The sequence below is a fragment of the Corvus cornix genome, chromosome 2 (genome assembly GCF_000738735.6).
Source record: "Corvus cornix cornix isolate S_Up_H32 chromosome 2, ASM73873v5, whole genome shotgun sequence".
Lineage (NCBI taxonomy): Eukaryota > Metazoa > Chordata > Aves > Passeriformes > Corvidae > Corvus > Corvus cornix.
The window spans coordinates 12,418,327-12,431,475 of record NC_046333.1 but is presented as its reverse complement, the minus strand read 5'-3'; the positions used below and the strand labels follow the sequence as shown (position 1 = coordinate 12,431,475).

Genomic DNA, 13,149 nt, shown 5'->3' with positions numbered 1-13,149 from the left:
CACAGCTCTAGAAAGTCAGGAACCCTAAAACAACACAAAGTTTTGTAGTATAAACCCAGATTGAGCATAGATGGGCTTGATGTGATATAAAAACAAATAAAAGGTGAGAATGTAATAATTTGTTACTAGGAAGCTGGATAATGGAAGGGGATTAGACAGCAGGTGGTGGTGGGTGTAGATGTAGGGAATATGAGAGTGCTGTAGGACCATCTGTTCACACTGTTCTCACACCATTAGCTGGGTGTTTCTGTTGCAGACCTCTAAGCATCTGGCTGTACTCTTGGGGCTGCAGGCTCTCCTCCTTTGGAGGGGAAAGTGTTAGCTTTGTCTTGGAACCTTTTTGCTCTCTTTCTTTGTATGTTCCTTGCTCCCATCTCTGACCTCAAACTCTACCCATGAACAGAAACACATGAAGAATTCATGCAAAAGGTGTGCCTGCTAAGGAGAGTAGATTGAACAACAGCAAATAGAAGTGTAGCCTATGCTTTGTTCTTATTAAAACCATATGGGGATTAATCCATGACCTGACATAATGGTCCATCTTCTGTTTGCAATTGACCCTGTTAATAGATGTCGCAGCAACACCAGAGTAACTCTCATGGGCTGAGACTTCAGTGTGCTGGATGCTGCACAGCCAAACAGCAGAGGTGTTCCTTGTCTTAGAGAGCTTACACAAGCATGATATTCACCTGGGAAATAATCACCATTATTTTTTTTCTTCTCGTATACTCCAAATATTTGGTTTTTTTAATCATAATAACAACAACAATGTATGCCTTTGCAGTATTCAAAAATTCTTGTCATTTCCTTCTTTAGAAATACACAATTTATAGAGATTAAGACACCTTTTTTTCTTTTAAACCTTCACTATTTCCTTAGCAATGGCACTCAGCTTGTCTCCTGATCTCCATGCAGTTTCCTGTAAAGAGTATATATTACCATAACCTTTGAAATGTAGTGGAAACCAGGAGTTTATTTCCAGACCTGGATCCAAAGTAAAGTCCTATTTGGGAGCTAAAAAATGTTTCAGTGTTGAAACATTTCTTTGATAGCTAGGAAAAGCTTTTCCATACTTTTGTGATTTAAAAATACCTGCTTGTCTCCAATTTGGCCATTCTATAAACAGCATTGCCTCTTAGTGACATCTGCTGGAAGAGATAGCATTGAAACATGTTCAGGTTTTCTCCACGCTTGCTACCTGCCAGCATTCAGCTCCTAAGGGAAAAAACCAACTCACTCTGTATTTCAGAGTGATACTTGGCCAGTTCTGCTTTGAACTTTTCCTTATACCACAGGACAACTGTTCTTCACCTTCTTCTTGTCCTGACATAAAGGGAATGACCCATATGCCAACATGACAAGGCTCCAGAAAGTTATAAAAGCTTCATTGTAAGGCTAAATCCTTAACAGGGATTAGAGCAGTTTGCACGAAGGAAAAGAGAGGAAGTGCATTAGAGCAGGAAGTCATTAAAATAATGAGTCACTTGGCAGAATCCAGTCTTTCTATAGGGTTTATACATTTTTTGCAAGTAGATTTACATTTTCAAGATTGTGCAATTTAAGCTGCATCTTCCATGTAGCTTTTCTTCTGCTACTCCTTGCCAAGAAAACCAGCTGGAGGGGTTTAGTAATGAACTAAGATAGGAATATTTTCTCTTTTTCCTACATATCACTGTTATGGTGTGCATCTCTTATCTACTTAATATTGGCTCTTACTGTAGCTGTAATGCTATCATTTCACGTTTTGATATATCTTGTACTTGTTGTAAACTAGAACATGCATATTACTATATAAAACTAGAGACTGAATTGTTTCATAAGTATATCTGGACATATGTGACTAAGAGTGTGAAGTCAAAAACAGAAGATGAAGTTTTGTTCAAACTTTATCATTGGTCTGTATTTTCATGGAAACAGCATAATATACTGATCTCTGTGTAAATCAGTGAGAAGATATAGAGTTTTACTAGAGGAAATCAGGAATTTAATCTCCAAAAATAAAAAGTCATCATATTATTTGGTTTTTCCTCCACTTTGTCAGGTTTTGTTTACGACAAATACCAGTTTAGAGCAGATATCTTGATCTCTAACTCTTTGCTGGCTAAAGTTAGGTGAGGTAAGTAACCCCTCAATGACTACAAGAGCTAACAGCTTATAGCACTTATCCAAATTTTCAGGAAAGGCAATATTTTCAAGTGAAAGAACTGTATTTTTACTAGATCATTTTCTATATCTGAGAAAAATGAATCAACTTTTGAATATACAAATATTCCTCAAGTCTAAAGTATACACAAGTCCTCAGACTGATCTGTATCTCTTTGCATTTGCTTCCTAGAGCATCTCCTGCTCTTTATATATGGATTCTAAACCTGGAACTCATCACCATTTAGAAGTGAAAGCCAATATTTGCAACCTTCTGCTTGCTGTCACTTCACATGGAAAGATACATTCCTTTGTTTTTTTATGCTCTAATTTTTTTTAACATCTGCAGTTCTGATCTGAATAAGTCAGTTTGTTCACAAATAAAACATTTTTATGAGTCAGTAGTCAAATCTATCAGTGATGTAATCCTCTGGACTGCACTGGCATTGTGTTAAGTTGATTACATCCCAGGTACTATGTCTGGAAGTTGAAAAAGTAAAACGTGTCACCATCTCAGTTAATTTGCACTGTGATTATAAGATAATTAACCCCCATCAGAGGAAGCAATTGCTGTAGGAAAAGGAGTTGGATTTCAGTTATATACACATCATAACAAATGAAATGTGCAACTAAACAGATGCATTTTTTGTGACAATATAATTTGAACTCTTTTATATGATTTCCTGACCCTTATTCAGTTCAAAACCAAATTCCCTCTCACCAGTTTCCAGTGTTCACCTGTTACTGAGTACTCCTATTTTCAAAGGTTTATGCTGTTGTATTGTGTGGGATTGCTTTGCCCTGAGATAGCCAAGGCTGAAACAAGACTCCCATGATTTTCTTCTTGGTTGGTGGGGGGAAAAATAAGTACCTGGAGAGTGTGATTCAGTCCATTGCAATGCAGGCAAGTGCAAGCAGTGAAGTGGCACACCTCTGGATGTGCCTAGGCTGCGTGGGGAGTATAAGGGGATTAAATTTAGACATTTAAAATTAGGTGAGGGAAACTTCCCAGTGCCCTTTCAATATCCAATAGACAGTAGACTCACAGTCATTTTGCTGCAGATTCCAGTTTGTGAATGCAATGTATTTTTACCCCAGGGCATGACTATGCTATAATTAAGTGATTTAAACAGCATGGGTTTTAGTTGCCAAATATATACACCGGATCACAAGAAAACTTTTTGTAGTTTATGCTGAAGTCCACTTCCCATATTTTTGTTTCTCTCAGTATCTAAGCTCCTGAGGTTTCAATGACACCTGACTGCAGTTCAGACATATCTAAAGGCAATGCTCTGTATCATTAAATGCCTGATTTGTCTGCTGTAAAACTCTTCATGGAAGACTTGCCCAAGTCATTTTTGCAGCTATTGTAATCTGAAAAGGTAATAATATTCAGAAGTTAGTGTAAAAGAAGCCTATATGATGGTATTAACTTTTATTCCTTTTCATTATAGATATTTTAATGTGAACCTTAGACAATCTCTTTCCATTTTCTCTTTAAGGAGGCATTGGGCACTCAGGTAATATTTTATCCTGGTTTATTTTTTTTACTGAAAATGATTATTAAGCACAAAGTGTATATGCTATACATTCAAATCAAATACAATGCATATTTTTTCTCTACAATATTGCAATTAAATTATAATTATTTGCTTAGAAAGTATCTGCTTTTAACTCCCTCCATGTTCCCCTCTCAGGGCTATTTTTCTGTCACTTTAAAATGAAATATAAGAATATTAGTTACTTTTATTCTTTCAAAAATTGATGTAAGACCTGTTGATAATTTCTCATCTTACTGATTAATTCCCTGTAGAATTACTGACATGTTTTTACATTAACTGCAGCACTGTGCTGACTACTCTAAACACCTTGTACTTCTTCAATCAAGCTGAATTAGTTTATTGAGCAGGAGGTGCAGAAAACAGCCACTAGGATGGTCTTTTGTACAACTGAGGAGTGTTCCATATGTTCATGTTCAAGCTTTCCCCAGTCTTCAGTCTGGACACAGCTTTTCTACAGGAAATCAGCAACTCAGTATCCTTGGCAGGAAACAATGAAAGTCCATTTTGTGCAGGTGATAGAGAGGTTCTAGAAGGATATAATTCTCAACATATCCTCTGGCACAGTGAGCAGGACATTAAAATAGGCATGAATCTCTTTTTTGGAAGAAGTATTTCTGTATTACATTTTTTTTTTTCCTGAGCTTTTGAAATATTAAAACATGTCTTTTGTACTATTTAAAATACTTGCACTTCCTTTGAGACCTAGCTTTCTTCTTTTAAATCCTCACTATCAAGGCAAATACTGAAGATCTCCCTGGGTATCACTAATGTAATTATTAGAGTTTCAAGAAAGTGCCTTGAAATTCATGTCAGTGAAGGTGTGGCTCTGGCTCTATTGAAATTCAGGTAATATTTCCCATTCATTTAATAGAAGGAACAAACTTTAAAGTTATGTTAACTTTGTGCAGTCTGAAGAGCACTTGCTATTTTCTAAACTGTTTTCTAAAGCTACAAGACCAGTTCAGTTGCAGCACTTGAACAACAACAAAATTAGCAGGTTATGATATAAAAGGTATATTTTACCATAGATGATTTTGCTCGATTAACATCCTTCTCTCTCACCAATATAATTTAGAGTTCCTTATGAAACAGAAAACAAAAGTGATAAGGCACATCCACATTTTCATTTGCTTGGTTTGTCATGTTTTGGATGAGAGCCAAAGCTCAGAAGTGGGGGAAAATACCTGGCTGGCATTTTACTAAACAGTATAACCTCCTCTTTCAACTTCAAAAGAACGACAGGATTTTGTTTCCTTTGTTTTTCTTAATATCTCCTATTAAAGGGGACAATATCAAAGACGGGAAATCTGACTTTCTATGGATTAAATGATTTTTGGTTCTCCATTTCCTTCAGATACATGCAGAAGCTTTTCTCAGTTCTCTCTCCTGGCAAACCTGTTTTTCCACTTTTCTCTTTACATTGTAATCCAGCAGGTGTGATGCTTTCTGAGGCTGACCAAAACCTGCTGTTGCCTTTTGTTTCACTGTTTTTAAAACTACCTTTATGAAATCAGTGCTGATGAGGCACACACAGGACACATTAGTAATTATATAAAAATTAGTTGCAATAAATGAGTAATAAAGTTTAATGTTTTGCATTCAAAAAAAAAACAAAGCAAAAAAAGAAACGTGTTACAAACCTTGAAAAGAAGATTTTTTATCAACAAGTTACGGATTGCCAGTAATCAAATTTTGTCATGTACCATCTGAGTGTTCAAGAGAGAAAATTAAGATGCACACAATACGACTATGTAGATGTGCTTGCAGTCCTTAAAAATGTCCTGTACCTTACAATTTCCATACAGTGCTTAACAATGTAAGGTTTATTACTTATATAAGAGTGCAATGATCCTTATGTAATATCTGGGATAGGAATCAGTGTCTGAACAAAGTAAATTAGTTGACTCATCTTCCCAAATTGAGAAAACATAGTCTCAGTTAACTGATTAAAAACCAGATTAAAAACCAGATTTCACAGGGATTTGCTCTGCACACTTTCATCCTTCCTTTCACCAGTCCAGATCTGAAATAAAAACTGAAATAAAGACCATTTTTAGCACTAAGGACAAGGAACAACTTTCATTTAGCTACTGGTAATTAGACAGTTGTTCTGCTTGATGTATTTCAGGTTTTGCATAGGGCAGAGAAAAGGGAATATTGACAGGGAGAGATACTTGAGTACTTGTCAAATCTATGGAGATTTCCAGACTATACCATAAATGGGAATGTGTTCTTCATTTTGGTCTGACATTCTATTGGCAGTTCTCCATCACTCTGGGCCAACTTCATCTCTCTGGTCAATCCACTCAAACCAGTAGCTCTTTATCAATGTAGATGAATTTAACTCACTCTTCTCTGTCTGCAGCCAGTAAAGTTTCTTTTAAAAGCTATTATTGCCATGTCTTAGCGTTTTCTTAAATGGATAGTTTCAACCAGTGCCACCATAAACAATAAGAGTTGTGATGAAATATTTTAAAATACATGGTTGTCAGAATTAACATAAAAGCCAAGCCCCTATATCACTGAAAATTGTAATGGTTGTCTTCCTCATCCAGCAATATATTATGGACACTAAACAAACTGTTATGTCATTTTATAAAATGTCACTATGTAAATGGATGTTTTAAAAGGAAAATTCTAAACCAGGTAATTTTACAAGGCTACTACAAAATAAAAAAAAAATAACTATTTTAATTAATTTATCTTATCTCAATTCTAAGTGATCACAATACTCTTAAATAAGGCTAAAAATTGCACAGATATCATTCTTCCTTTGGAAAATAAAGACATTTCTCATGTTTTCATAAAACACGGGAATCCCTTATGTGTACCTTGAGTCATGGTATTTGAGTCCTATGGCCAATGTAGCTTGCTTTCCATAAGTCCATTGTAGATCTGCCACTAGAAAAAGGGAATGAAGCATAAAATAGCTGTAGCTGTTGTGGGAGAAAGGTAGAAAACCAGATACTAATAAACAGCAGATTATCTAACCTGTATTTCCAGCATTGGAAGTTATAGGAAGATCTGCTTCGTTGGGTTCTTCACCTTCTTCTCTTTCAGAATGTCACCGTAATAGAGAGCTTTTGTGTATTTATTCTGTATTTAGTTATGAAATGCTTTAAGCAATTCCAGCTGCTCCCAGGATTATTTCAGCCATATACACTATTCTTCATCAGCTGATTCAAGGTCTGGATATCATTATGGAGTGCAAGCAATGTTCAGATATGTTGCAAAAGAAAAGATTCAACAATAAAAGACACAAACAGGGAGAAAATGAACAGTTGTTACAATTGAATGAATGCAATTTTCTACATGCAGAACTAGGACTAAACCCCACAAAAATTGACAAATACTTACTACTTTGTAATGGTGCTTTTTTTCCACAAATTTCTATGAAACAACCAGTGTCCCTGAAGCTGGAATTTCCCATGTAATTGGGATCCACAGGTTCTCATTTTGCATTTTCCAGAGGAAAAAAAATAAAACTGGCTGTACAAAAGTTAATTAAAACATATTATCTCAGTCATAGTAGCAAGCAAATTGCCAGCAGATTTCAAATTCTTTGTTCATTAAAGTTAAAACGAATAATATTGAAAGATCTCACAATGGAAAGGGGACATTCAAGAAATATTACAAAACCCCAGACACTTCTTATGCTTAGATGTCTGCAAACAAAAAGAAATATTTCAAACAACAACAAAACCAACAAAAATTCCTGAAGTTGCACTAATTCACCCCTTAAAAATTTATATGCATAATGTTCAATTGATTGTGCTTGTTTCTTGGGTGAGCTTTGCTAAGGTAGAGTCATCTGATTTGCTATCTTGCAAAGACTTCTGCTCTATACTGTGCAATTAATGTTGAGGTGGCTCTGACAGTGGATTTTTAATCCCCATATTTGCCCATAGTCATTGCAGTATTTTTCTATTCTGCATTGATGAAATACAAAGAAAAAGTGTTTTTTCTCAAACGTCATTATTGATTTCTATCTTCAATAATTCATGATTTGCTTATGGTGTAAAAGAAATTTATATTTTCTTATAGGTCAAAAGTATTATTATGGAGGTAAAATAATTTCAGACAGAAGGTCAGTTTCCTGAAGGGAAATTTAATTTTTAATTAGAGAAATAATTTTGAGCTAAACTGTGGCCTAAAATCTGGTTTCTAATATTTTGTCAAAGGAGCACTGCATTGCACTGAAGTTAGACATGATAGTGGAAGAGGTGTTAATCTCAGCCTGGTTAATTATCACTTTTTTTATTTTTCCTGCCTTCAGTGTGCAAGTATTTGACACGAGAAAACTCCATGTAATCCTGTGGAGACATTTAGTTTTATTTCAGATTATAATCTGAACTACATGTGATCAAACACATGATGCATAGGATGCAGTCAGAAGTTTTGGGAGGTTTCCATGTGCTTTATTTTGTCCTACTGACAGTTTCCTAGGTAAATGTAAATACAGAAACTTCTATATAGGATCTTACTATATCATTCTAAACCTTATGTAGATAAACTCCCTATATCATGTGCATCTGAGGAAGGTGACAGGACTTCACAGGAGGAGCAAATTATCTCTTTCCCCACATTAGATCTTAATTTCTGATAGTTACATTTGGGAAGTGCAAAGATAAATGCTCCTTTTATTGCTTTTGGGGGTAATTATCAAACCCCAAGATACTCATATTCCTGTACATTTTTTTTCTCAGCCTATGTAAATGTACTTAAATATTTGAGCTCCACAAATTTCCTGTAAAAGAAATTCTGTATTTTTGTCTCTTTCCTAAGGAAAGCAAAACTAATTTTAGTTTCTGAGAACAGGGTTTTTCTTTAATTTTTATTGGTCTTTTGTTATTCTGCTTATTTTTTAGCAGTCTGAGATAGGATAACTAGTGTGAACATGGTATATTAGCAGAAGATACACCTCTCATACCAATAGAATTATATTTTTGTTTATTCTCTGCTCCATTCCTTATATAACTTAATGTTTTGACAACTCAACAATTCACACCAAACAGAGGGTAACAGGATTCAAACAAAATCAATTAACACTTCAAATTTTTCCCATACTCCATCTGTTCCTGTAGCACAGGTACAAAAGCTGATATTATGATAAGACTCTAAATTTAAATTTTATTTACTCTATGCAGTGGGAACCAGTAGTTTGGCTGAACACTTCTGCAGTAGAAAAAATTGTGATTGTTCAGTCCTAAATATGAGTCTTTCTTAAGTCAGTTAGGCAGCCAAGATCAAGCCAATCCCTGTAGCACACTGAAATTTCACTGAATTTCCATTCCTTTTGGGAACCAGTGTATGGGTGACTATGCTCCCCAGCAGACATAGTTTGTGTCTTAGAACAGTTGAAAGAAAAGCAGAACCACTTGATTATGCTGGCTGCTGCTGAAGACAGAAGATTATCTTTTTTCAATATATTAGTAAATGTTAACCTTCTTTTTAAAGCATCTCTGGAATTTCATCTACCAATTTTAAAACCTGACATGTCAGAATGATCAACACTGAAGATTAATGGTAGGATTTCTTCCTTCCTCACTTTCTAAACCTCATGAAACCAATATGTATTGAAAAGATCAGGAATTATTCTGTATATTTTATATAAAGTATTAACCCCAGGAACTGGACACACAAAGCTTGCAGTTTTAAGAAATGCCTTTGGAAGTCAAACTAATGTCTGTAAAATGTCAGATGGGATTTTATTGCTTCTAAGACGGGTGTTGCAATCCATAAAGAGTAGTCTTCTATGTGAACAAAAGAAAATGTAGCTGCAAGTAAAAAAAGTACTATTTTTGTTTCTTACTGTTACTATTGTGACTGGTTACTTGTGTCTATTATAACAAAATGCTGTCTGCACTTGGATAGATTTTCACCCTGGAACACTTATTTATCACCTGTTAAGCTATTCATTATGGGCCTGTTAGGTAAGAGATACAGGGTAACTTAAGTATTTACCAAAATTCCTTAAATTTAAATTAATCTTAGACTTGGTAGAGCAGAGTTTTCTTTCATGTGGTTAGGCAGCTGTCTTATCCTAGTATCTCTCCAAGGTTTAAGGATGAAAAGAGCCTGTGATGTGGCACCACTTAAGTAAATAGAAATTTTTATTGATTTTAAGGGGCTGGATCTACTTGGTTTTCTGGGTTCACATTTTCTAGAACTAGTTGAGGAAGCTGATCCATTATAGAGTCTTTTCTGTTTCCCTTATCTTCCCATATCTTTTCCCCTCTCCTTTATCACAGCCTGATTTATGTTCTCAATATAAGACATCATGGTGTTAATTTTTTTCCACTCCCTCTTTGAACTGCCCTTTGTTCAGAGGGAGCAGTGCTCATTGTGATTTTACTGAAGTTTTATCTAAACCCACTTGACTGATGAGAATTATTGAAGAACACCCACCAGCGTTTCTGTTGATGGATAGAGCGAAAAAGCTGGGGATAGAACTCAAGTCTCCAGCAGTTCCCTGTACCTCAGTGGCAGGGGACATTCAGAGGTACTCCAAAGAAAAGAGCAGGGCCTGGCAAATATAATACTTAGCTAGTATAATGTGTAGTTTGGTGAGGTAGGTTAACTTTGGTTTTGAGGAAAAATAATTTTTGTACAACTACATCATCTATTAGTGCAATTTGACCCAATGAACACAATTGATTCAAAGCGTTATTATTTGGCTAATACACCAAAAAGGGATTTTCTCTCCTGCATGGTTTATTCTGACATTTAAAGGCAGTGCAACTTCACCTAACTTTACCCACATAAAAGTAAAACATCTATTGATCCAAACTCCTCAGCAGACAGATCTAATGTGAAAAAAAAAGAAAAAAAAATTTCTATCATAAGCATCTGGCTACAACAGATGAATGATTCTGCATTGTCCTAAGGATGCTGAGGAAGCTGTCTTAGACCTCATGACTAGAATCTTTAACAGACCCAAATTAGAGGAACACTTCAGCTTAGATTCTGCCTAAAAAGGTACAAGCCTCTCCACTGAGATATTTTTGGACTTTGTTGGGTCAGTATTGTGGACAAGAAATCACCCTCACAAATGAGGAAGGCTTACCAGTAACCTCCCCAGACTCTGCAGTTTATCTTGATGGCTGCAGCTGCTGCCACTGGCTCTTGCATGCTCCCATACAGCTCGTGATTATCAACATCTGTACATTAGGATATAACTAAAGAACCCTGCAATCATCGTTAATTTCATTTCCAATTTGAAAATAAACAGCTAAATATTTGACATTCTCATGACAAGAACTTTTATTTTTTTTATGTTTTTATTTCTTCAAGGACTTTCACTTTAGTCTTTTTTCCCAAATATTATAAGCCCAAAAAACATTTCAGTCTAACATTTTAATTTTTTCTTTTTTCACTCTGGTTCAGAATAAAATTGATTCTGAAGCTGCAAGTCTTTCTGTGGAGTGGAAATTTCAATGTCCATATATTTCTAGAGTTTTCTGAACTATGCAAGCCTTTGACAGTACTTTGCCTCTGCCATGCAGACAATTAAAAATATGCAGTCTTCAAAGAAGTGTGATTTACTGTTTAATCCATATTTTACTCCTATAAAACCACAGCGAATCAGAAATATACTTTGTGAAACAAATGAAGTTACAGACATTTACTGTTTCTATAGCCCAGAAAAGAATCACACAGAAATTTTAAAATCTTTTCTGTTTTAAATTATACTCAGAGCTTCGAAGGAGAGGTAGCTTTTTTCACATTTATTCATCTTATTTTAAGCTGCCAGAAATGAGAAGGGACAACAGCTGCAATTAAACTCTACTGTTCCATAAGCTAGAAGGAAATTAAAAAATAAAAAATTTGTACAGCTGTTTTCACAGTCTGCTTCAGCTCCTTGCAAAAGTTATTTACACTCTTGTATTCACAACTATATTAAATCCTCAAAATAACTATGTTGACTGCCTACTTTAATTCTTGTCATCAAAATTACTTAAAAGCCATTCTGGTAGTATAAACAATTCTTCAAGGAATTTACATATTCCCCAGTTTGAAGAAATCCCTTTAGCAACACAGAACACAAGACGTCAACACTTTTCAATCACATGCTAATTAAACTGAACTATACGTTTGCAGAGTAAATGTGAACAGCACACATAAACAAGAGCAGCCTCCACTGCCATTATCTTTCAGAGTGTAGCTACATTTTAGTTCTAGTCTCTGATTTAGTCCATGATAATTTAAAAGGGACACTTCTAAACAGCCCAAATTTTTTATGGAAATGCATGAACAACGCTTTGTTTTGAAAATATTTCTGTGTATAGCCCATCTTATTTTTCTTCATAAACATTGTTTTAGTTAAATAGAAAGCCGTTTCTTGATAGTAAGTGCATATATAAGCACTGGTATTTCTTTAACTCAAGTCATAATCTTCTGTTTGTGTTTCAAAAAGACCCTTTTAATTATCAGGTCTCTAACAGGCTCCTCTTTCATCCTTCTATGTCTCTCTAACTTCCTTTTCTGTAAAAGGTGTAATTCTATGCTGTGTAAGAACTGTTTATTCCAATAAAAAGCTGATTTACTTGTTCCTGGGACCTGATTGTGTTGACATTAAAGTTCCTGTTATCCTTCTTTAATTATATAAATTTACAGAACATAAAGTTAGACTAGGTTTAAGGGAAGCTTAATTTGAGATCCTGTTGAGTTACAAGGCTTGCCTCGGCTTCACATCTGTGAATAAAGACAATAATTTGGTATGATTTCCTCCTGGTCATATTCAATTTATGTATCTTTACACAGAATTATAGAATTTTGTTTTGGTTTGGGTTTTTGTTGTCGTTGCCTTTTTTTTTGTTTTGGTTTGGTTTTGGTTTTGGTTTTTGGGTTTTGGTTTTGGTTTTGGTTTTGGTTTTTGTTTCTGTTTTTTTAATGGGCAGCCAATTTTGTCAGCTTGGCTTGTATTTTCACTTGTGGAAAACAGCCAGGTCTTTGGCTTTTCTAAGTTTTGATTTTTCTGCAGGCCTGCCCAGATCTACTTAGAAATGCCCATGTGCACTACACTTCAGGGGATAAAAAACAAAGGAAAAAACACTCAAAGCTTTTCTTTTACAAATTGGCAATGTATTCATAACCATATTGTTGCTGCCTCCTTTTTCATTTACTGTTGTCCCTTGTGGAGCTCTGGCCATGTGCTGAAAAAGTCCTCTATTGCACAGTAAGCAGTTGCTGACAAATGTTTGCTCTATGTTAATCTACCTAGAGACATCATTAATTTTCTGTACAAATAAAAAACAATAAATAGGATAAAAGTTCATAGCCAAAGTCTTCTACTGGGCTATAGGAACCCTGGAAAAAAAAAAGGAGCAAATCTCTGCAAACACTGCCCTCTTCTTTAAAGGCCATAAAGTATTGGTGCACTTTAATTGTGTGAAGAAATGGAGCATTGTACTAAACAAAAGCAGTTAATAAAAAGTATGAGCTT

At 35.1% G+C, this 13,149-nt stretch overlaps 1 long non-coding RNA gene across 1 annotated transcript; it reads right to left on the bottom strand.

Moving 5' to 3' along the window:
- Window positions 1-5,684: 5,684 nt before the first annotated feature.
- LOC109144007 lies at window positions 5,685-6,886 on the bottom strand. Its single transcript, XR_002044482.2, has 3 exons — window positions 6,696-6,886; window positions 6,536-6,605; window positions 5,685-5,739 (listed from the first exon to the last, which is right to left on the bottom strand). It is a non-coding gene; the product is annotated as an uncharacterized LOC109144007 (long non-coding RNA).
- Between the last annotated feature and the right edge of the window lie 6,263 nt (window positions 6,887-13,149).